The sequence below is a fragment of the Cherax quadricarinatus genome, chromosome 45 (genome assembly GCF_038502225.1).
Source record: "Cherax quadricarinatus isolate ZL_2023a chromosome 45, ASM3850222v1, whole genome shotgun sequence".
Lineage (NCBI taxonomy): Eukaryota > Metazoa > Arthropoda > Malacostraca > Decapoda > Parastacidae > Cherax > Cherax quadricarinatus.
Window position 1 is genome coordinate 7,510,027 of NC_091336.1, and position 22,080 is coordinate 7,532,106.

The following is a 22,080-nucleotide window of genomic DNA, read 5'->3' on the forward strand; positions in this document are numbered from 1 at the left end:
GAGGTACCTTTAGTATGTGGGAGGTACCTTTAGTATGTGGGAGGTACCTTTAGTATGTGGGAGGTACCTTTAGTATGTGGGAGGTACCTTTAGTATGTGGGAGGTACCTTTAGTATGTGTGAGGTACCTTTAGTATGTGGGAGGTACCTTTAGTATGTGGGAGGTACCTTTAGTATGTGGGAGGTACCTTTAGTATGTGTGAGGTACCTTTAGTATGTGGGAGGTACCTTTAGTATGTGGGAGGTACCTTTAGTATGTGGGAGGTACCTTTTGTCTGTGGGAGGTACCATTAGTATGTGGGAGGTACCTTTAGTATGTGGGAGGTACCTTTAGTATGTGGGAGGTACCTTTAGTATGTGGGAGGTACCTTTAGTATGTGGGAGGTACCTTTAGAATGTGTGAGGTACCTTTAGTATGTGGGAGGTACCTTTAATATGTGGGAGGTACCTTTAGTATGTGGGAGGTAACTTTTGTCTGTGGGAGGTACCTATAGTATGTGGGAGGTACCTTTAGTATGTGGGAGGTACCTTTAGTATGTGGGAGGTACCTTTAGAATGTGTGAGGTACCTTTAGTATGTGGGAGGTACCTTTAGTATGTGGGAGGTACCTTTAGTATGTGGGAGGTACCTTTTGTCTGTGGGAGGTACCTTTAGTATGTGGGAGGTACCTTTAGTATGTGGGAGGTACCTTTAGCATGTGGGAGGTACCTTTAGTATGTGGGAGGTACCTTTAGTATGTGGGAGGTACCTTTAGTATGTGGGAGGTACCTTTAGTATGTGGGAGGTACCTTTAGTATGTGGGAGATACCTTTAGTATGTGGGAGGTACCTTTAGTATGTGGGAGGTACCTTTAGTATGTGTGAGGTACCTTTAGTATGTGGGAGGTACCTTTGGCTGTGGGAGGTACCTCTAGTATGTGGGAGGTACCTTTAGTATGTGGGAGGTACCTTTAGTATGTGGGAGGTACCTTTAGTATGTGGGAGGTACCTTTAGTATGTGGGAGGTACCTTTTGTCTGTGGGAGGTACCTTTAGTATGTGGGAGGTACCTTTAGTATGTGGGAGGTACCTTTAGTATGTGGGAGGTACCTTTAGTATGTGGGAGGTATCTTTTGTCTGTGGGAGGTACCTTTAGTATGTGGGAGGTACCTTTAGTATGTGGGAGGTACCTTTAGTATGAGGGAGGTACCTTTTGTCTGTGGGAGTTACCTTTAGTATGTGGGAGGTACCATTAGTATGTGGGAGGTACCTTTAGTATGTGGGAGGTACCTTTAGTATGTGGGAGGTACCTTTTGTCTGTGGGAGGTACCTTTAGTATGTGGGAGGTACCTTTAGTATGTGGGAGGTACCTTTAGAATGTGGGAGGTACGTTTTGTCTGTGGGAGGTACCTTTAGTATGTGGGAGGTACCTTTAGTATGTGGGAGGTACCTTTAGTATGTGGGAGGTACCTTTTGTCTGTGGGAGGTACCTTTAGTATGTGGGAGGTACCTTTAGTATATGGGAGGTACCTTTAGTATGTGGGAGGTACCTTTTGTCTGTGGGAGGTACCTTTAGTATGTGGGAGGTACCTTTAGTATGTGGGAGGTACCTTTAGTATGTGAGAGGTACCTTTTGTCTGTGGGAGGTACCTTTAGTATGTGGGAGGTACCTTTAGTATGTGGGAGGTACCTTTAGTATGTGGGAGGTACCTTTTGTCTGTGGGAGGTACCTTTAGTATGCGGGAGGTACTTTAGTATGTGGGAGGTACCTTTAGTATGTGGGAGGTACCTTTAGTATGTGGGAGGTACCTTTTGTCTGTGGGAGGTACCTTTAGTATGTGGGAGGTACCTTTAGTATGTGGAAGGTACCTTTATTATGTGGGAGGTACCTTTTGTCTGTGGGAGGTACCTTTAGTATGTGGGAGGTACCTTTTGTCTGTGGGAGGTACCTTTAGTATGTGGGAGGTACCTTTAGTATGTGGGAGGTACCTTTAGTATGTGGGAGGTACCTTTAGTATGTGGGAGGTACCTTTAGTATGTGGGAGGTATCTTTAGTATGTTGGAGGTACCTTTAGTATGTGGGAGGTACCTTTTGTCTGTGGCAGGTACCTTTAGTATGTGGGAGGTACCTTTAGTATGTGGAAGGTACCTTTAGTATGTGGGAGGTACCTTTTGTCTATGGGAGGTACCTTTAGTATGTGGGAGGTACCTTTAGTATGTGGGAGGTACCTTTAGTATGTGGGAGGTACCTTTAGTATGTGGGAGGTACCTTTAGTATGTGGGAGGTACCTTTAGTATGTGGGAGGTACCTTTTGTCTGTGGGAGGTACCTTTAGTATGTGGGAGGTACCTTTAGTATGTGGGAGGAACCTTTAGTTTGTTGGAGGTACCTTTAGTTTGTGGGAGGTACCTTTTGTCTGTGGGAGGTACCTTTAGTATGTGGGAGGTACCTTTAGTATGTGGGAGGTACCTTTAGTATGTGGGAGGTACCTTTAGTATGTGGGAGGTACCTTTTGTCTGTGGGAGGTACCTTTAGTATGTGGGAGGTACCTTTAGTATGTGGGAGGTACCTTTAGTTTGTGGGAGGTACCTTTTGTCTGTGGAGGTACCTTTAGTATGTGGGAGGTACCTTTAGTATGTGGGAGGTACCTTTAGTATGTGGGAGGTACCTTTAGTATGTGGGAGGTACCTTTTGTCTGAGGGAGGTACCTTTAGCATGTGGGAGGTACCTTTAGTATGTGGGAGGTACCTTTAGTATGTGGAGGTTCCTTTAGTATGTTGGAGGTACCTTTAGTATGTGGGAGGTACCTTTAGTATGTGGAGGTACCTTTAGTATGTGGAGGTACCTTTAGTATGTGGAGGTACCTTTAGTATGTGGAGGTACCTTTAGTATGTGGGAGGTACCTTTAGTATGTGGGAGGTACCTTTAGTATGTGGAGGTACCTTTAGTATGTGGGAGGTACCTTTAGTATGTGGAGGTACCTTTAGTATGTGGGAGGTACCTTTAGTATGTGGGAGGTACCTTTTGTCTGTGGGAGGTACCTTTAGTATGTGGGAGGTACCTTTAGTATATGGGAGGTACCTTTAGTATGTGGGAGGTACCTTTTGTGTGTGGGAGGTACCTTTAGTATGTGGGAGGTACCTTTAGTATGTGGGAGGTACCTTTACTATGTGGGAGGTACCTTTAGTATGTGGGAGGTACCTTTAGTATGTGGGAGGTACCTTTTGTCTGTGGGAGGTACTTTTAGTACGTGGGAGGTACCTTTTGTCTGTGGGAGGTAGCTTTTGTCAGTGGGAGGTACCTTTAGTATGTTGGAGGTACCTTTAGTATGTGGAAAGTACCTTTAGTATGTGGAAGGTACCTTTAGTATGTGGAAGGTACCTTTAGTATGTGGGAGGTACCTTTTGTCTGTGGGAGGTACCTTTAGTATATGGGAGGTACCTTTAGTATGTGGGAGGTAGCTTTTGCTGTGGGAGGTACCTTTAGTATGTGGGAGGTACATTTAGTATGTGGGAGGTACCTTTAGTATGTGGAAGGTACCTTTAGTATGTGGGAGGTACCTTTTGTCTGTGGGAGGTACCTTTAGTATGTGGGAGGTACCTTTAGTATGTGGGAGGTACCTTTAGTATGTGGGAGGTACCTTTTTTCTGTGGGAGGTACCTTTTGCCTTTGTGAGGTACCTTTTGTCTGTGGGAGGTCATTTTTGTCTGTGGGAGGTACCTTTAGTATGTGAGAGGCATCTTTAGTGTGTGGGAGGTACCTTTAGTATGTGGGAGGTACCTTTAGTATGTAGGAGGCACCTTTTGTCTGTTGGAGGTACCTTTTGTCTGTGGAAGGTACCTTTTGTCTGTTATAGGAACCTTTAGTATTTGGGAGGTACCTTTAGTACGTGGGAGGTGCCTTTAGTATGTGGGAGGTACCTTTAGTACGTGGGAGGTGCCTTTAGTATGTGGGAGGTACCTTTAGTATGTGGGAGGTACCTTTTGTCTGTGGGAGGTACCTTTAGTATATGGGAGGTACCTTTAGTATGTGGGAGGTAGCTTTTGCTGTGGGAGGTACCTTTAGTATGTGGGAGGTACATTTAGTATGTGGGAGGTACCTTTAGTATGTGGAAGGTACCTTTAGTATGTGGGAGGTACCTTTTGTCTGTGGGAGGTACCTTTAGTATGTGGGAGGTACCTTTAGTATGTGGGAGGTACCTTTAGTATGTAGGAGGCACCTTTTGTCTGTTGGAGGTACCTTTTGTCTGTGGAAGGTACCTTTTGTCTGTTATAGGAACCTTTAGTATTTGGGAGGTACCTTTAGTACGTGGGAGGTGCCTTTAGTATGTGGGAGGTACCTTTAGTACGTGGGAGGTGCCTTTAGTATGCGGGAGGTACCTTTAGTATGTGGGAGGTACCTTTTGTCTGTGGGAGGTACCTTTAGTATATGGGAGGTACCTTTAGTATGTGGGAGGTAGCTTTTGCTGTGGGAGGTACCTTTAGTATGTGGGAGGTACATTTAGTATGTGGGAGGTACCTTTAGTATGTGGAAGGTACCTTTAGTATGTGGGAGGTACCTTTTGTCTGTGGGAGGTACCTTTAGTATGTGGGAGGTACCTTTAGTATGTGGGAGGTACCTTTTTTCTCTGGGAGGTACCTTTAGTATGTGGGAGGTACCTTTTGTCGTGGGAGGTATCTTTAGTATGTTGGAGGTACCTTTAGTATGTGCGAGATACCTTTTTTCTCTGGGAGGTACCTTTAGTATGTGGGAGGTACCTTTTGTCGTGGGAGGTATCTTTAGTATGTTGGAGGTACCTTCAGTATGTGGCAGGTACCTTTTGTCTATGGGAGGTACCTTTAGTATGTGGGAGGTACCTTTAGTATGTGGGAGGTACCTTTAGTATGTGGGAGGTGCCTTTTGTCTGTGGGAGGTACCTTTAGTATGTGGGAGGTACCTTTTTTCTGTGGGAGGTACCTTTAGTATGTTTTAGGTACCTTTAGTATGTGGGAGGTACCTTTTGTCTGTTGGAGGTGCCTTTAGTATGTGGGAGGTACCTTTTGTCTGTGGGAGGTGCCTTTAGTGTGTAGGAGGTACCTTTTGTCTGTGGGAGGTACCTTTTGTCTGTGGGAGGTACCTTTTGTCTGTGGGAGTTACCTTTTGTCTGTGGGAGGTACGTTTTCTCTGTGGGAAGTACCTATAGTATGTGGGAATAACCTTTTGTCTGTGGGAGTTACCTTTTGTCTGTGGGAGGTACCTTTTGTCTGTGGGAGTTACCTTTTGTCTGTGGGAGGTACGTTTTCTCTGTGGGAAGTACCTATAGTATGTGGGAGGTACCTTTTGTCTGTGGGAGTTACCTTTTGTCTGTGGGAGGTACGTTTATTATGTGCGAGGTACCTTTTGTCTGTGGGAAGTTCCTTTTGTCTGTGGGAGGTGCTTTTTGTCTGTGGGAGGTACCTTTAGTCTGTGGGAGGTACCTTTTGTCTGTGAGAGGTACCTTTAGTATGTGGGAGGTACCTTTGGTATGTGGGAGGTACCTTTTGTCTGTCTGAGGTACCTTTTGTCTGTGGGAGGTATCTTTAGTATGTGGGAGATACCTCTGATATGTGGGAGGTACCTTTTGTTTGTCTGTTGTACCTTTTGTCTGTGGGAGGTATCTTTAGTATGTGGGAGATACCTCTGGTATGTGGGAGGTACCTTTTGTCTTTCTGAGGTACCTTTTGTCTGTGGGAGGTACCTTTAGTATGTAGGAGGTACCTTTTATCTGTGGGAGGTACCTTTAGTATGTGGGAGGTACCTTTAGTATGTGGGAGGTACCTTTTGTCTGTGGGAGGTACCTTTAGTATGTGGGAGGTACCTTTAGTATGTGGGAGGTACCTTTAGTATGTGGGAGGTACCTTTTGTATGTAGGAGGTACCTTTAGTATATGGGAGGTACGTTTTGTCTGTGGGAGGTACCTTTAGTATGTGGGAGGTACCTTTAGTATGTGGGAGGTACCTTTAGTTTGTGGGAGGTACCTTTTGTCTGTGGGAGGTACCTTTAGTATGTGGGAGGTACCTTTAGTATGTGGGAGGAACCTATAGTTTGTTGGAGGTACCTTTAGTTTGTGGGAGGTACCTTTTGTCTGTGGGAGGTACCTTTAGTATGTGGGAGGTACCTTTAGTATGTGGGAGGTACCTTTAGTATGTGGGAGGTACCTTTAGTATGTGGGAGGTACCTTTTGTCTGTGGGAGGTACCTTTAGTATGTGGGAGGTATCTTTAGTATGTGGGAGGTACCTTTAGTTTGTGGGAGGTACCTTTTGCCTGTGGAGGTACCTTTAGTATGTGGGAGGTACCTTTAGTATGTGGGAGGTACCTTTAGTATGTGGGAGGTACCTTTAGTATGTGGGAGGTACCTTTTGTCTGTGGGAGGTACCTTTAGCATGTGGGAGGTACCTTTAGTATGTGGGAGGTACCTTTAGTATGTGGAGGTACCTTTAGTATGTTGGAGGTACCTTTAGTATGTGGGAGGTACCTTTAGTATGTGGAGGTACCTTTAGTATGTGGAGGTACCTTTAGTATGTGGGAGGTACCTTTAGTATGTGGGAGGTACCTTTAGTATGTGGAGGTACCTTTAGTATGTGGGAGGTACCTTTAGTATGTGGAGGTACCTTTAGTATGTGGGAGGTACCTTTAGTATGTGGGAGGTACCTTTTGTCTGTGGGAGGTACCTTTAGTATGTGGGAGGTACCTTTAGTATATGGGAGGTACCTTTAGTATGTGGGAGGTACCTTTTGTGTGTGGGAGGTACCTTTAGTATGTGGGAGGTACCTTTAGTATGTGGGAGGTACCTTTACTATGTGGGAGGTACCTTTAGTATGTGGGAGGTACCTTTAGTATGTGGGAGGTACCTTTTGTCTGTGGGAGGTACTTTTAGTACGTGGGAGGTACCTTTTGTCTGTGGGAGGTAGCTTTTGTCAGTGGGAGGTACCTTTAGTATGTTGGAGGTACCTTTAGTATGTGGAAAGTACCTTTAGTATGTGGAAGGTACCTTTAGTATGTGGAAGGTACCTTTAGTATGTGGGAGGTACCTTTTGTCTGTGGGAGGTACCTTTAGTATATGGGAGGTACCTTTAGTATGTGGGAGGTAGCTTTTGCTGTGGGAGGTACCTTTAGTATGTGGGAGGTACATTTAGTATGTGGGAGGTACCTTTAGTATGTGGAAGGTACCTTTAGTATGTGGGAGGTACCTTTTGTCTGTGGGAGGTACCTTTAGTATGTGGGAGGTACCTTTAGTATGTGGGAGGTACCTTTAGTATGTGGGAGGTACCTTTTTTCTGTGGGAGGTACCTTTTGCCTTTGTGAGGTACCTTTTGTCTGTGGGAGGTCATTTTTGTCTGTGGGAGGTACCTTTAGTATGTGAGAGGCATCTTTAGTGTGTGGGAGGTACCTTTAGTATGTGGGAGGTACCTTTAGTACGTAGGAGGCACCTTTTGTCTGTTGGAGGTACCTTTTGTCTGTGGAAGGTACCTTTTGTCTGTTATAGGAACCTTTAGTATTTGGGAGGTACCTTTAGTACGTGGGAGGTGCCTTTAGTATGTGGGAGGTACCTTTAGTACGTGGGAGGTGCCTTTAGTATGTGGGAGGTACCTTTAGTATGTGGGAGGTACCTTTTGTCTGTGGGAGGTACCTTTAGTATATGGGAGGTACCTTTAGTATGTGGGAGGTAGCTTTTGCTGTGGGAGGTACCTTTAGTATGTGGGAGGTACATTTAGTATGTGGGAGGTACCTTTAGTATGTGGAAGGTACCTTTAGTATGTGGGAGGTACCTTTTGTCTGTGGGAGGTACCTTTAGTATGTGGGAGGTACCTTTAGTATGTGGGAGGTACCTTTAGTATGTAGGAGGCACCTTTTGTCTGTTGGAGGTACCTTTTGTCTGTGGAAGGTACCTTTTGTCTGTTATAGGAACCTTTAGTATTTGGGAGGTACCTTTAGTACGTGGGAGGTGCCTTTAGTATGTGGGAGGTACCTTTAGTACGTGGGAGGTGCCTTTAGTATGTGGGAGGTACCTTTAGTATGTGGGAGGTACCTTTTGTCTGTGGGAGGTACCTTTAGTATATGGGAGGTACCTTTAGTATGTGGGAGGTAGCTTTTGCTGTGGGAGGTACCTTTAGTATGTGGGAGGTACATTTAGTATGTGGGAGGTACCTTTAGTATGTGGAAGGTACCTTTAGTATGTGGGAGGTACCTTTTGTCTGTGGGAGGTACCTTTAGTATGTGGGAGGTACCTTTAGTATGTGGGAGGTACCTTTTTTCTCTGGGAGGTACCTTTAGTATGTGGGAGGTACCTTTTGTCGTGGGAGGTATCTTTAGTATGTTGGAGGTACCTTTAGTATGTGCGAGATACCTTTTTTCTCTGGGAGGTACCTTTAGTATGTGGGAGGTACCTTTTGTCGTGGGAGGTATCTTTAGTATGTTGGAGGTACCTTCAGTATGTGGCAGGTACCTTTTGTCTATGGGAGGTACCTTTAGTATGTGGGAGGTACCTTTAGTATGTGGGAGGTACCTTTAGTATGTGGGAGGTGCCTTTTGTCTGTGGGAGGTACCTTTAGTATGTGGGAGGTACCTTTTTTCTGTGGGAGGTACCTTTAGTATGTTTTAGGTACCTTTAGTATGTGGGAGGTACCTTTTGTCTGTTGGAGGTGCCTTTAGTATGTGGGAGGTACCTTTTGTCTGTGGGAGGTGCCTTTAGTGTGTGGGAGGTACCTTTTGTCTGTGGGAGGTACCTTTTGTCTGTGGGAGGTACCTTTTGTCTGTGGGAGTTACCTTTTGTCTGTGGGAGGTACGTTTTCTCTGTGGGAAGTACCTATAGTATGTGGGAGGTACCTTTTGTCTGTGGGAGTTACCTTTTGTCTGTGGGAGGTACCTTTTGTCTGTGGGAGTTACCTTTTGTCTGTGGGAGGTACGTTTTCTCTGTGGGAAGTACCTATAGTATGTGGGAGGTACCTTTTGTCTGTGGGAGTTACCTTTTGTCTGTGGGAGGTACGTTTATTATGTGCGAGGTACCTTTTGTCTGTGGGAAGTTCCTTTTGTCTGTGGGAGGTGCTTTTTGTCTGTGGGAGGTACCTTTAGTCTGTGGGAGGTACCTTTTGTCTGTGAGAGGTACCTTTAGTATGTGGGAGGTACCTTTGGTATGTGGGAGGTACCTTTTGTCTGTCTGAGGTACCTTTTGTCTGTGGGAGGTATCTTTAGTATGTGGGAGATACCTCTGATATGTGGGAGGTACCTTTTGTTTGTCTGTTGTACCTTTTGTCTGTGGGAGGTATCTTTAGTATGTGGGAGATACCTCTGGTATGTGGGAGGTACCTTTTGTCTTTCTGAGGTACCTTTTGTCTGTGGGAGGTACCTTTAGTATGTAGGAGGTACCTTTTATCTGTGGGAGGTACCTTTAGTATGTGGGAGTTACCTTTGGTATGTGGGAGTTACCTTTGGTATGTGGGATGTACCTTTTGTATGTTGACGGTACCTTTAGTATGTGGGAGGTTCCTTTGGTATATGGGTGATACCTTAGTATGTGGGAGGTACTTTTGGTATGTGGGAGTTACCTTTGGTACTTGGGAGGTACCTTTAGTATGTGGGAGGTACCTTTGGTATGTGGGAGGTACCTTTGGTATGTGGGAGGTACCTTTGGTATGTGGGAGGTACCTTAGTATGTGGGAGGTACCTTTTGTATGTGGGAGGTTCCTTTAGTGACTGGTGACACTAACAATGTCAGTGGCTTGTGACACTAACCACGGCAGTGACTGTTGACACTAAGAACGTTAGTGATTGGTGACACTAACAATGTCAGTGACTGGTGACACTAACAACGTCAGTGACTGGTGTCACTAACAATGTCAGTGACTGGTGACACTAACAATGTCAATGACTGGTGTCACTAACAATGTCAGTGACTGGTGACACTAACAACGTCAGTGACTGGTGACACTAACAATGTCAGTGACTGATGACACCAACAACGTCAGTGACTGGTGTCACTAACAACGTCAGTGACTGGTGACCCTGACAATGTCAGTGACTGGTGACACTAACAATGTCAGTGACTGGTGACACTAACAATGTCAGTGACTGGTGACACTAACAACGTCAGTGACTGGTGACACTAACAATGTCAGTGACTGGTGACACTAACAACGTCAGTGACTGGTGTCACTAACAATGTCAGTGACTAGTGACAGTAACAACGTCAGTGACTGGTGACACTAACAATGTCAGTGACTGATGACACCAACAACGTCAGTGACTGGTGACACTAACAATGTCAGTGACTGGTGACACTGACAATGTCAGTGACTGGTGACACTGACAATGTCAGTGACTGGTGACACTAACAATGTCAGTGACTAGTGACACTAACAATGTCAGTGACTGGTGACACTAGCAATGTCAGTGACTGGTGACACTAACAATGTCAGTGACTGGTGACACTAACAATGTATGTGACTGGTGACACTAACAATGTCAGTGACTGGTGACACTAACACCGTCAGTGACTGGTGACACTAACAATGTCAGTGACTGTTGACACTAAGAACGTTAGTGACTGGTGACACTAACAGTGTCAGTGACTGGTGACACTAACAATGTCACTGACTGGTGACACTAACATTGTCAGTGACTGGTGACACTAACAACGTCAGTGACTGGTGACACTTACAATGTCAGTGGCTGGTGACACTAAAAATGTCAGTGACTGGTGACACTAACAACGTCAGTGTCTGGTGACACTAACAATGTCACTGAGTGTTGACACTAAGAACGTTAGTGGCTGGTGACACTAACAATGTCAGTGACTGGTGACACTAACAACGTTATTGACTGGTGACACTAGCAACGTCAGTGACTGGTGACACTAACAATGGTAGTGACTGGTGACACTAACAACGTCAGTGACTGGTGACACTAACAGTGTCTGTGACTGGTGACACTAACAACGTCAGTGACTGGTGACACTAACAATGTCAGTGGCTGGTGACACTAACAACGTCAGTGACTGGTGACACTATGATATAATCTACCCCAGTGGTTTCCTCTCTCTCTCTGTCTCTCTCTCTCTCTCTCTCTCTCTCTCTCTCTCTCTCTCTCTCTCTCTCTCTCTCTCTCTCTCTCTCTCTCTCTTTGTTTTACACAGGGTTTCACAAGGTTAGGTTAAGGATCCCTAGCTTTATTGACAAGCTATTTACAGGTTAAAGATTCCTAACTTTATTGACACGCTAAGAGCTGTTACCTACATCAGTCCATTTGAAAGCATTTTTATTGTTATGAAACACAGGATGAAGTTGGAGCCATCTGTGGGCCAGCATTTTCATTTGATCAACTGACTTTATCTCGTTGATATCATAATGATGTACGAATGTGTTCCAAACTTGAGTCATCCTGGGGGTAAATGATCTCAGATGAAGTGATGTTCTGGAGAAGGGTACAGCCAGAGTGAAGTTGCTGCTTTCTGCCCGTCTTGTGGTATAGAAGTTTGCTTCACGCTGTCCTCGAAGTGGAGCCAAGTGTGGTACTTTGACAAAATTGGCCTTGTACATAACAGTAAGGCCACTCACATCCCTCCTGTGTTGAAGGCTCTGCTGAAATGACACATCTATCCAGGATGTGTCCAAGAGAGAGATGAGACGTCTGGCTCTGTTCTCTACTCTGTCAAGCAGTCGCATATGAGAGGGGAGCAGGCAAACCAAGAAAGTGGAGCATACTCAAAGTGTGAGCGTACTTGTGCCTCATACAGAATCTTGCAACCCCTACTGTCAAACAAATGCGAGATACTTCGACGTGCTGTAAGATTCAGTGCTGCCTTGTTTGCAAGATTTACAACGTGGTTCTTCATGGTCAGTTTGGAGTCAAATTTCACCCCAAGGATATCAACTTATTCCCCAGGTACCAATACTCTCCCATTAATACTTACTACTGCTCTGGCATTACCATCATGGTGCCTAGAGACCATCATCATTTGTGCTTTCTCAGGTGCAAATGTTACTTGCCATCTGTTTACCCAAGCTGATATAGCTCTTAGCTGGTGATTGATGTAGCTTAGAGCAACTGGCATTTCTTCTCTTGGATAAGTGAAGGTCAGTGTACAGTCGTCTGCATATGCATGGGATTCTGGGATGAGATGAAGCAGGTCATTGAAGTAGACATTCCATAACAATGGTCCCAGTACTCTTCCTTGTGGAACACTTGCTCCAATAGGATGTCTTGCTGATTCTGTTCCATTGAGAACTACTCTTAGAGATCTACCATGAAGGTAATCACTGAGGAGACGTAGCACAGAGCCTGCAATTCCCAGTGCTTGAAGTTTTGCCAAGAGGCCCTGATGCCACACCCGGTCGGAAGCACCAGCAATGTCCAGTGCTACCACACAGCTGACTTTGGTTTCATCCATTGACTGGTGTCATTTAGTGGAGAGGTTTAACAACAGATCAGCAGCAGAGTAACCTTTCCTGAAGCCATATTGACGATCACAAAGTAGTGAGTTGTAGTCAAAAAATCTCTCTCATATGTCTTGAGATTATTGTCTCAAGGATTTTGCCAGTGATTGACAGGAGTGAAACTGGTCCGTAGTTGCTGATTTCTGCTCTGCTCTTCTTTTTGTGAACAGGGACTACATTTGCCTCTTTCCACAGAGAAGGCCATTTACACTGTACTAGGCAATACTGAAAGATGCGAGTTAAAGGTGCTGCTAGCTGGTCTGCACATCTCAGCCATCTTGGGCTCAACTTGTCTGGGTCCACAGCCTCCTCTTGGTCAAGCGATTTAAGAAGGAAATGCACCTCCTCCTGCCTTATTGTCACCACTGACAGTTTTGACACAGTTCTTGCAGCTAGCCAAGGAGGGTCCCTTGCTGGACCAGGAACTTGCATTTTGGTAGCAAAGTGTTCAGCAAAGAGGTCCGCTTTCTCTTGACTACTAGTAGAGGTGGTCCCATCCTGTTGATTTAGAGGTGGAATGAGTTCATCAGGCAGATAACCTTGTCTGTCCTTGACCAGGGACCACCAGGTTTCGGAGCCTACCCTACCTGATGCTAACTTTCTTCTCTCTCTCTCTCTCTCTCTCTCTCTCTCTCTTACCTCATTCTCTCACTTCTTATTCTTTCTTATTTTGTTACCTCTACCTTGGTTCTCTTTCTTCTCCTCTTCCCCATACAATTTATTTTTTCTTTATTATCTCTCCCCCTCACACGATCTCCACTATCTCTTCATCAGTCTCTCTCTCTCTCTCTCTCTCTCTCTCTCTCTCTCTCTCTCTCTCTCTCCCTCTCTTCTTTATTTGCTTTATTACCTATAATTAATACTTTTTGTTTTATCTTTATTTTCTTCTTTCATCGCTCCCTCCGTCTATGTTCCCTTTCTTTGCTTCTTCTATCTTCATTCTCCTTTACTTCGTAATATCCATCCTACCCTCCCATCATTAATACTTCCTTCCTCTCCCTTCCTCCCTGCCTCCCTGCCACCCTCCCTGCCTCTCTGCCAGCCTCCCTGCCTCTCTCCCTCCCTGCCTACCTCCCTCCCTGCCTGCCAGCCTCCCTCCCTCCCTCCCTGCCTCCCTCCCTCCTTCCCTCCCTCCCTCCCTCCATCCCTCCCTCCCAACACCATCACACAATGGCCGCGTCACCGTGCCAGGGACACCATTGTTGTGTCAAATAAAACAAATTATTGGCTACACAAAGAAACAACTTTGATAGTGACACCATATGTGCGTGAAGCCTCCACCAGGGGGCTCACACACACACACACACACACACACACACACACACACACACACACACACACACACAGTAAGGTAGTGTGTGTAGAAATATACCTAGTTGGATGAATCTTATTGAAGCTAGCTGGCCCAGTAGCTAACGCGACGGTCTGGAGTCTTGAGACTCTCTGATCTCGGGTTCAAACCCCACCCGTGGCATGGTTTGTTTGCAATCGTGTCATTACGATTTCGTAAGTCGAGTTAACGTAGTTGAGGCAGGATCCATACGTGGCTATAAGGGGTTTGATAAAGCTCATGGAGCACGGAGAGAGAGTGGACCTAGTAGCGACCAGTGATGAGGTGAGGCCAGGAGCTGTGAATCGACCCCTTTAACTACATACAGGTAAGTAAAAATAGGTGAGTACACAAGCACACGCGATGATTCATAAGTTGGAGACAGTATCAAGGTGACCACTTCTAGTACAGGGAGAGTTGACTCAACACTGAGACCCAGATGAACCAGAAACACGGAGAACGAAGGTTATAGAAGCAGTAATGAAAAACTTTCTGAGCCAACATGATAAGGAAACAGCAAAAGTGAGAGAGAGAGAGAGAGAGAGAGAGAGAGAGAGAGAGAGAGAGAGAGAGAGAGAGAGAGAGAGAGAGAATAAGAAATAAACCGGCGAGATTATTTTTTTGTTCCTAGCACAAAATAAATATGACACAGTTAAAATTATGGAAATTACTAGGTGCCAGGAGAGCAAGGAACGAATATGCAAAACCGTCTGGAAATTATTTAGCAACAAAAGGGCAAAACTGAATCAAAGTTACTCCAGAGCTGTGTGTGTGGGGGAGATGCTGATTGTGGAGGATCAAGGGAAGTGACTGATGAAGGAGGAAGAGACGCTGATGAAGAATGAGAGAGAAGTATGTGAAGAACCTATTAAACGACTCAACTTATCTACCTGGATGCTGAGAGAAGGTGAAGAAGCCATGTGTGACCCACTTGCTAAGGTCTTCAGCCGATCTGTGGTGTCAGGGCAGCAGCCTTGAAAGTGGAGAACGTCCAATGTGATCCTCATGGACTTACACAATCACTGAATCACAGGTCAGTATCTCTAACATGCATTGTGTCAAAGGTTCTGGAGAAAATTATAAGAAAATGAACATAGGAGGACTAAGAGTGAAGACTTCAGAGAAAACCTACATACACTGAGGGATGGAAAATCCTGTGTTACGAACTTGCTAGAGTTCAGTGACAGTCACAAAGACAACAAGACAGAGTTGCATGAATTGCATTTTCTTGGAAGACAAAAAAATATCTGATACATTCATACCAGAAATTAGTCCAGAAATTAAAGGATGATTCAGATTTAAAAAAAAAAAAAAGGAGAAGAGTATTCCAGTGGATTATGAAATACCTGAATAAGAGAAGGCAAAGACTAACGTGAAGAAGGAGACCTGAGAACGAGAGAGCAACAAACATGGCTCCTCAAGCACATCTATATTTGGACCGATACTCTTCCTAATATATCTCAACGACTTATCACAAGACATTAAGTTTTATGTGTCAGTGTTCGCTGATGATGTAAAACTAATGAGAAGAATGAGAATAAGAGAGGACAGTGATAAACTCGAGGAAGACCTCAACACTGCAGATGTAGTTGAAAAAAAGCGGCCTCTAGAGGCTAGCTCAAGCAAATGCAAAGTCATGCGATTTAAATGAAAAGGTTAGAGCAGACTAGATACGGGGTACAGCATGGGCGGAGTGAACCTGTAAATATGAGTGAGGTATAAGGACCTGAGGTAAATATAACACCAAACATATAAATCTCAAGACGGATGGCCTGAACACATCGACTCATGGCTGAGGGACTGATTACCTCAAACTCCTCCTCTTCTTCCACCATTGAACTTTGCTGGACTGAGGAATTCACTTGTTGGATAAGTGTTTCTACAATAAAGACTCTCAAATGTTGCAAAAGTATTTAATTCTTCAACTTAATGCCTTGAGCTTCTCATCAACAACGTTGCTAGCAACCTTTGCCAAACTCTCAGAGGCAGGAAAAGGAACCTAGCAACTAACTCTACATCTATCATCAAGGAGGAGATCAAGTAGAACAACTCGGATGAATACAGAGCCAGAGTATACAGCATCTCTTCTGGGATGTACCAGATGGTCAGAGAACACAAATATACCTGCAGTCACAATGGTCTAAGCAATATATAAATGATCAATAATAACCCACAAGGTGATAAACTCAGGAGATTAATTGATCTGTACATTTCGGCTTCCTTCAGGGATCCTCTTCAGCAGATATACAAGTGAAAGGATAACATGATTGTATAGGGTAGGTTGCGCCTCTCACCGTGCAGGGGAGTAGTGTCAGGTTAGCGCGTGGGAGGACAGGTCAAAGAGTGAGATAACAGCATCATAGCACACGCAGTCATCTCATGAGATGGAGTGAAGCTGGTGAACAAGAAGGAAGACAGACTCTGGAGCCGTTGTTCAGAGGCGGCTGTAATATCGGTACTGAACACTGTCACACAGAGTTCCCGAAGATTTAGCGTTTACGAAATTCATGCGAGGGTAATCAGGGAATGACCAATCACGCCTCTCACCTTGAAAAGACTGACCTTACCTGACCTACTCTCCTCTTCCCAGCTCTCTCTGTATTAAAATTAAATAAAAGGTAACTTTTCCTTCAATAAAAATATCCTAAGTGGTCATATGTGTGTTTATTTCCTCATTAAGTTGATATTATCATATCTTGACCCACACTTGCTGTTTCTTGCATTCTTGATAAACCTCAGTCATAGGGGAAACGTCGCAAAATAACGTTTTGCCCCCGTCTTTACTTCTACTTGTCGACTTAAGCCATTGTTTACCAACCTAAAGTAACAGCAGATGAAGGAGGGAAGAGAGGGATTCGACAAGATAAACGAGGAGGTATACAACATACCAATATAACTATTATGAAGATCCACCGTGCCAGAGGCTGCCACCATTGTTCTCAGTGGACACACACACTTGCCTGCTTATGTAGCCGGAACTGTTAACTCAGACCAGTCTGGCTGCTGTTGAGGTCTCGTGGCCAGGTTTCAGACCAGTCAGGCTGCTGTTGAGGCTTTGTGGCCAGGTTTCAGACCAGTCTGGCTGCTGTTGAGGCTTTGTGGCCAGGTCTCAGACCAGTCAGGCTGCTGTTGAGGCTTTGTGGCCAGGTTTCAGACCAGTCTGGCTGCTGTTGAGGCTTCGTGGCCAGGCCTCAGACCAGTTAGGCTGCTGTTGAGGGTTTATGGCCAGGTCTCAGACCAGTCAGGCTGCAGTTGAGGCTTTGTGGTCAGGTCTCAGACCAGTCAGGCTGCTGTTGGGGCTTTGTGGCCAGGTCTCAGATCAGTCTGGCTGCTGGTGAGGCCTCGTGGGCAGGTCTCTGACCATTCTGGGCCATCAAGAGTACTGGTAGAGAAGCAGACTAGGTCAGGCACTACCTGGAGTCCCAATACTGGTAGAGAAGCAGTCAGACCAGGTCAGTCACTACCTGGAGTCCCAGTACTGGTAGAGAAGCAGTCAGACCAGGTCAGTCACTACCTGGAGTCCCAGTACTGGTAGAGAAGCAGTCAGACTAGGTCAGTCACTACCTGGAGTCCCAGTACTGATAGAGAAGCAGTCAGACCAGGTCAGTCACTACCTGGAGTCCCAGTACTGGTAGAGAAGCGGTCAGACCAGGTCAGTCACTACCTGGAGTCCCAGTACTGGTAGAGAAGCAGTCAGACCAGGTCAGTCACTACCTGGAGTCCCAGTACTGGTAGAGAAGCAGTCAGACTAGGTCAGTCACTACCTGGAGTCCCAGTACTGATAGAGAAGCAGTCAGACCAGGTCAGTCACTACCTGGAGTCCCAGTACTGGTAGAGAAGCAGTCAGACCAGGTCAGTCACTACCTGGAGTACCATTACTGGTAGAGAAGCAGTCAGACCAGGTCAGTCACTTCCTGGAGCCCCAGTACTGGTAGAGAAGCAGTCAGACCAGGTCAGTCACTACCTGGAGTCCCAGTACTGGTAGAGAAGCAGTCAGACTAGGTCAGTCACTAACTGGAGTCCCAGTACTGATAGAGAAGCAGTCAGACCAGGTCAGTCACTACCTGGAGTCCCAGTACTGGGAGAGAAGCAGTCAGACCAGGTCAGTCACTACCTGGAGTCCCAGTACTGGTAGAGAAGCAGTCAGACCAGGTCAGTCACTACCTGGAGTCCCAGTACTGGTAGAGAAGTAGTCAGACTAGGTCAGTCACTACCTGGAGTCCCAGTACTGATAGAGAAGCAGTCAGACCAGGTCATTCACTACCTGGAGTCCCAGTACTGGTAGAGAAGCAGTCAGACCAGGTCAGTCACTACCTGGAGTCCCAGTACTGGTAGAGAAGCAGTCAGACCAGGTCAGTCTCTATCTGGAGTCCCAGTACTGGTAGAGAAGCAGTCAGACCAGGTCAGTCACTACCTAGAGTCCCAGTACTGGTAGAGAAGCAGTCAGACCAGGTCAGTCACTACCTGGAGTCCCAGTACTGGTAGAGAAGCAGTCAGACCAGGTCAGTCACTACCTGGAGTCCCAGTACTGGTAGAGAAGCAGTCAAACCAGGTCAGTCACTACTTGGAGTCCCAGTACTGGTAGAGAAGCAGTCAGACCAGGTCAGTCACTATCTGGAGTCCCAGTACTGGTAGAGAAGCAGTCAGACCAGGTCAGTCACTACCTGGAGTCCCAGTACTGGTAGAGAAGCAGTCAGACCAGGTCAGTCACTACCTGGAGTCCCAGTACTGATAGAGAAGCAGTCAGACTAGGTCAGTCACTACCTGGAGTCCCAGTACTGGTAGAGAAGCAGTCAGACCAGGTCAGTCACTACCTGGAGTCCCAGTACTGGTAGAGAAGCAGTCAGACTAGGTCAGTCACTACCTGGAGTCCCAGTACTGGTAGAGAAGCAGTCAGACCAGGTCAATCACTACCTGGAGTCCCAGTACTGGTAGAGAAGCAGTCAGACCAGGTCAGTCACTACCTGGAGTCCCAGTACTGGTAGAGAAGCAGTCAGACCAGGTCAATCACTACCTGGAGTCCCAGTACTGGTAGAGAAGCAGTCAGACCAGCTCAGTCACTACCTGGAGTCCCAGTACTGGTAGAGAAGCAGTCAGACCAGGTCAGTCACTACCTGGTGTCCCAGTACTGGTAGAGAAGCAGTCAGACCAGGTCAGTCACTACCTGGAGTCCCAGTACTGGTAGAGAAGCAGTCAGACCAGGTCAGCCACTACCTGGAGTCCCAGTACTGGTAGAGAAGCAGTCAGACCAGGTCCATTCACTACCTGGAGTCCCAGTACTGGTAGAGAAGCAGTCAGATCAGGTCAGTCACTACCTGGAGTCCCAGTACTGGTAGAGAAGCAGTCAGACCAGGTCAGTCACTACCTGGAGTCCCAGTACTGGTAGAGAAGCAGTCAGACCAGGTCAGTCACTACCTGGAGTCCCAGTACTGGTAGAGAAGCAGTCAGACCAGGTCAGTCACTACCTGGAGTCCCAGTACTGGTAGAGAAGCAGTCAGACCAGGTCAGTCACTACCTGGAGTCCCAGTACTGGTAGAGAAGCAGTCAGACCAGGTCAATCACTACCTGGAGTCCCAGTACTGGTAGAGAAGCAGTCAGACCAGGTCAGTCACTACCTGGAGTCCCAGTACTGGTAGAGAAGCAGTCAGACCAGGTCAATCACTACCTGGGGTCCCAGTACTGGTAGAGAAGCAGTCAGACCAGATCAGTCACTACCTGGAGTCCCAGTACTGGTAGAGAAGCAGTCAGACCAGGTCAGTCACTACCTGGAGTCCCAGTACTGGTAGAGAAGCAGTCAGACCAGGTCAGTCACTACCTGGAGTCCCAGTACTGTTAGAGAAGCATTCAGACCAGATCAGTCACTACCTGGGGTCCCAGTACTGGTAGAGAACCAGTAAGACCAGGCCAGTCACTACCTCTAGTCCCAGTACTGGTAGAGAAGCAGTCACACCAGATCCGTCACTACCTGGGGTCCCAGTACTGGTAGAGAAGCAGTCCGACCAGGTCAGTCACTACCTGAAGTCCCAGTACTGGTAGAGAAGCAGTCAGATCAGGTCAGTCACTACCTGGAGTCCCAGTACTGGTAGAGAAGCAGTCAGACCAGGTCAGTCACTACCTGGAGTCCCAGTACTGGTAGAGAAGCAGTCAGACCAGGTCAGTCACTACCTGGAGTCCCAGTACTGGTAGAGAAGCAGTCAGACCAGGTCAGCCACTACCTGGAGTCCCAGTCCTCGTAGAGAAGCAGTCAGACCAGGTCCATTCACTACCTGGAGTCCCAGTACTGGTAGAGAAGCAGTCAGATCAGGTCAGTCACTACCTGGAGTCCCAGTACTGGTAGAGAAGCAGTCAGACCAGGTCAGTCACTACCTGGAGTTCCAGTACTGGTAGAGAAGCAGTCAGACCAGGTCAGTCACTACCTGGAGTCCCAGTACTGGTAGAGAAGCAGTCAGACCAGGTCAGTCACTACCTGGAGTCCCAGTACTGGTAGAGAAGCAGTCAGACCAGGTCAGTCACTACCTGGAGTCCCAGTACTGGTAGAGAAGCAGTCAGACCAGGTCAATCACTACCTGGAGTCCCAGTACTGGTAGAGAAGCAGTCAGACCAGGTCAGTCACTACCTGGAGTCCCAGTACTGGTAGAGAAGCAGTCAGACCAGGTCAATCACTACCTGGGGTCCCAGTACTGGTAGAGAAGCAGTCAGACCAGATCAGTCACTACCTGGAGTCCCAGTACTGGTAGAGAAGCAGTCAGACCAGGTCAGTCACTACCTGGAGTCCCAGTACTGGTAGAGAAGCAGTCAGACCAGGTCAGTCACTACCTGGAGTCCCAGTACTGTTAGAGAAGCATTCAGACCAGATCAGTCACTACCTGGGGTCCCAGTACTGGTAGAGAACCAGTAAGACCAGGCCAGTCACTACCTCTAGTCCCAGTACTGGTAGAGAAGCAGTCACACCAGATCCGTCACTACCTGGGGTCCCAGTACTGGTAGAGAAGCAGTCCGACCAGGTCAGTCACTACCTGAAGTCCCAGTACTGGTAGAGAAGCAGTCAGATCAGGTCAGTCACTACCTGGAGTCCCAGTACTGGTAGAGAAGCAGTCAGACCAGGTCAGTCACTACCTAGGGTCCCAGTACTGGTAGAGAGAGCAGTAAGACCAGGTCAATAAATACCTGGAGTCCCAGTACTGGTAGAGAAGCAGTTAGACCAGGTCAGTCATTACCTGGAGTCCCAGTACTGGTAGAGAAGCAGTGAGACCAGGTCAGTCACTACCTGGAGTCCCAGTACTGGTAGAGAAGCAGTCAGACCAGGTCAGTCACTACCTGGAGTCCCAGTACTGGTAGAGAAGCAGTCAGACCAGGTCAGTCACTACCTGGAGTCCCAGTACTGGTAGAGAAGCAGTCAGACCAGGTCAGTCACTACCTGGAGTCCCAGTACTGGTAGAGAAGCAGTAAGACCAGGTCAGTCACTACCTGGAGTCCCAGTACTGGTAGAGAAGCAGTCAGACCAGGTCAGTCACTACCTGGAGTCCCAGTACTGGTAGAGAAGCAGTCAGACCAGGTCAGTCACTACCTGGAGTCCCAGTACTGGTAGAGAAGCAGTAAGACCAGGTCAGTCACTACCTGGAGTCCCAGTACTGGTAGAGAAGCAGTCAGACCAGGTCAGTCACTACCTGGAGTCCCAGTACTGGTAGAGAAGCAGTCAGACCAGGTCAGTCACTACCTGGAGTCCCAGTACTGGTAGAGAAGCAGTCAGACCAGGTCAGTCACTACCTGGAGTCCCAGTACTGGTAGAGAAGCAGTCAGACCAGGTCAGTCACTACCTGGAGTCCCAGTACTGGTAGAGAAGCAGTCAGACCAGGTCAGTCACTACCTGGAGTCCCAGTACTGGTAGAGAAGCAGTCAGACCAGGTCAGTTACTACCTGGAGTCCCAGTACTGGTAGAGAAGCAGTCAGACCAGGTCAGTCACTACCTGGGGTCCCAGTACTGGTAGAGAAGCAGTAAGACCAGGTCAGTCACAACCTGGGGTCCCAGTACTGGTAGAGAAGCAGTCAGACCAGGTCAGTCACTACCTGGAGTCCCAGTACGGGTAGAGAAGCAGTCAGACCAGGTCAGTCACTACCTGGAGTCCCAGTACTGGTAGAGAAGCAGTCAGACCAGGTCAGTCTACTACCTGGCAGTCAGACCAGGTCAGTCACTACTGGTAGAGAAGAAGCAGTCAGACCAGGTCAGTCACTACCTGGAGTCCCAGTACTGGTAGAGAAGCAGTCAGACCAGGTCAGTCACTACCTGGAGTCCCAGTACTGGTAGAGAAGCAGTCAGACCAGGT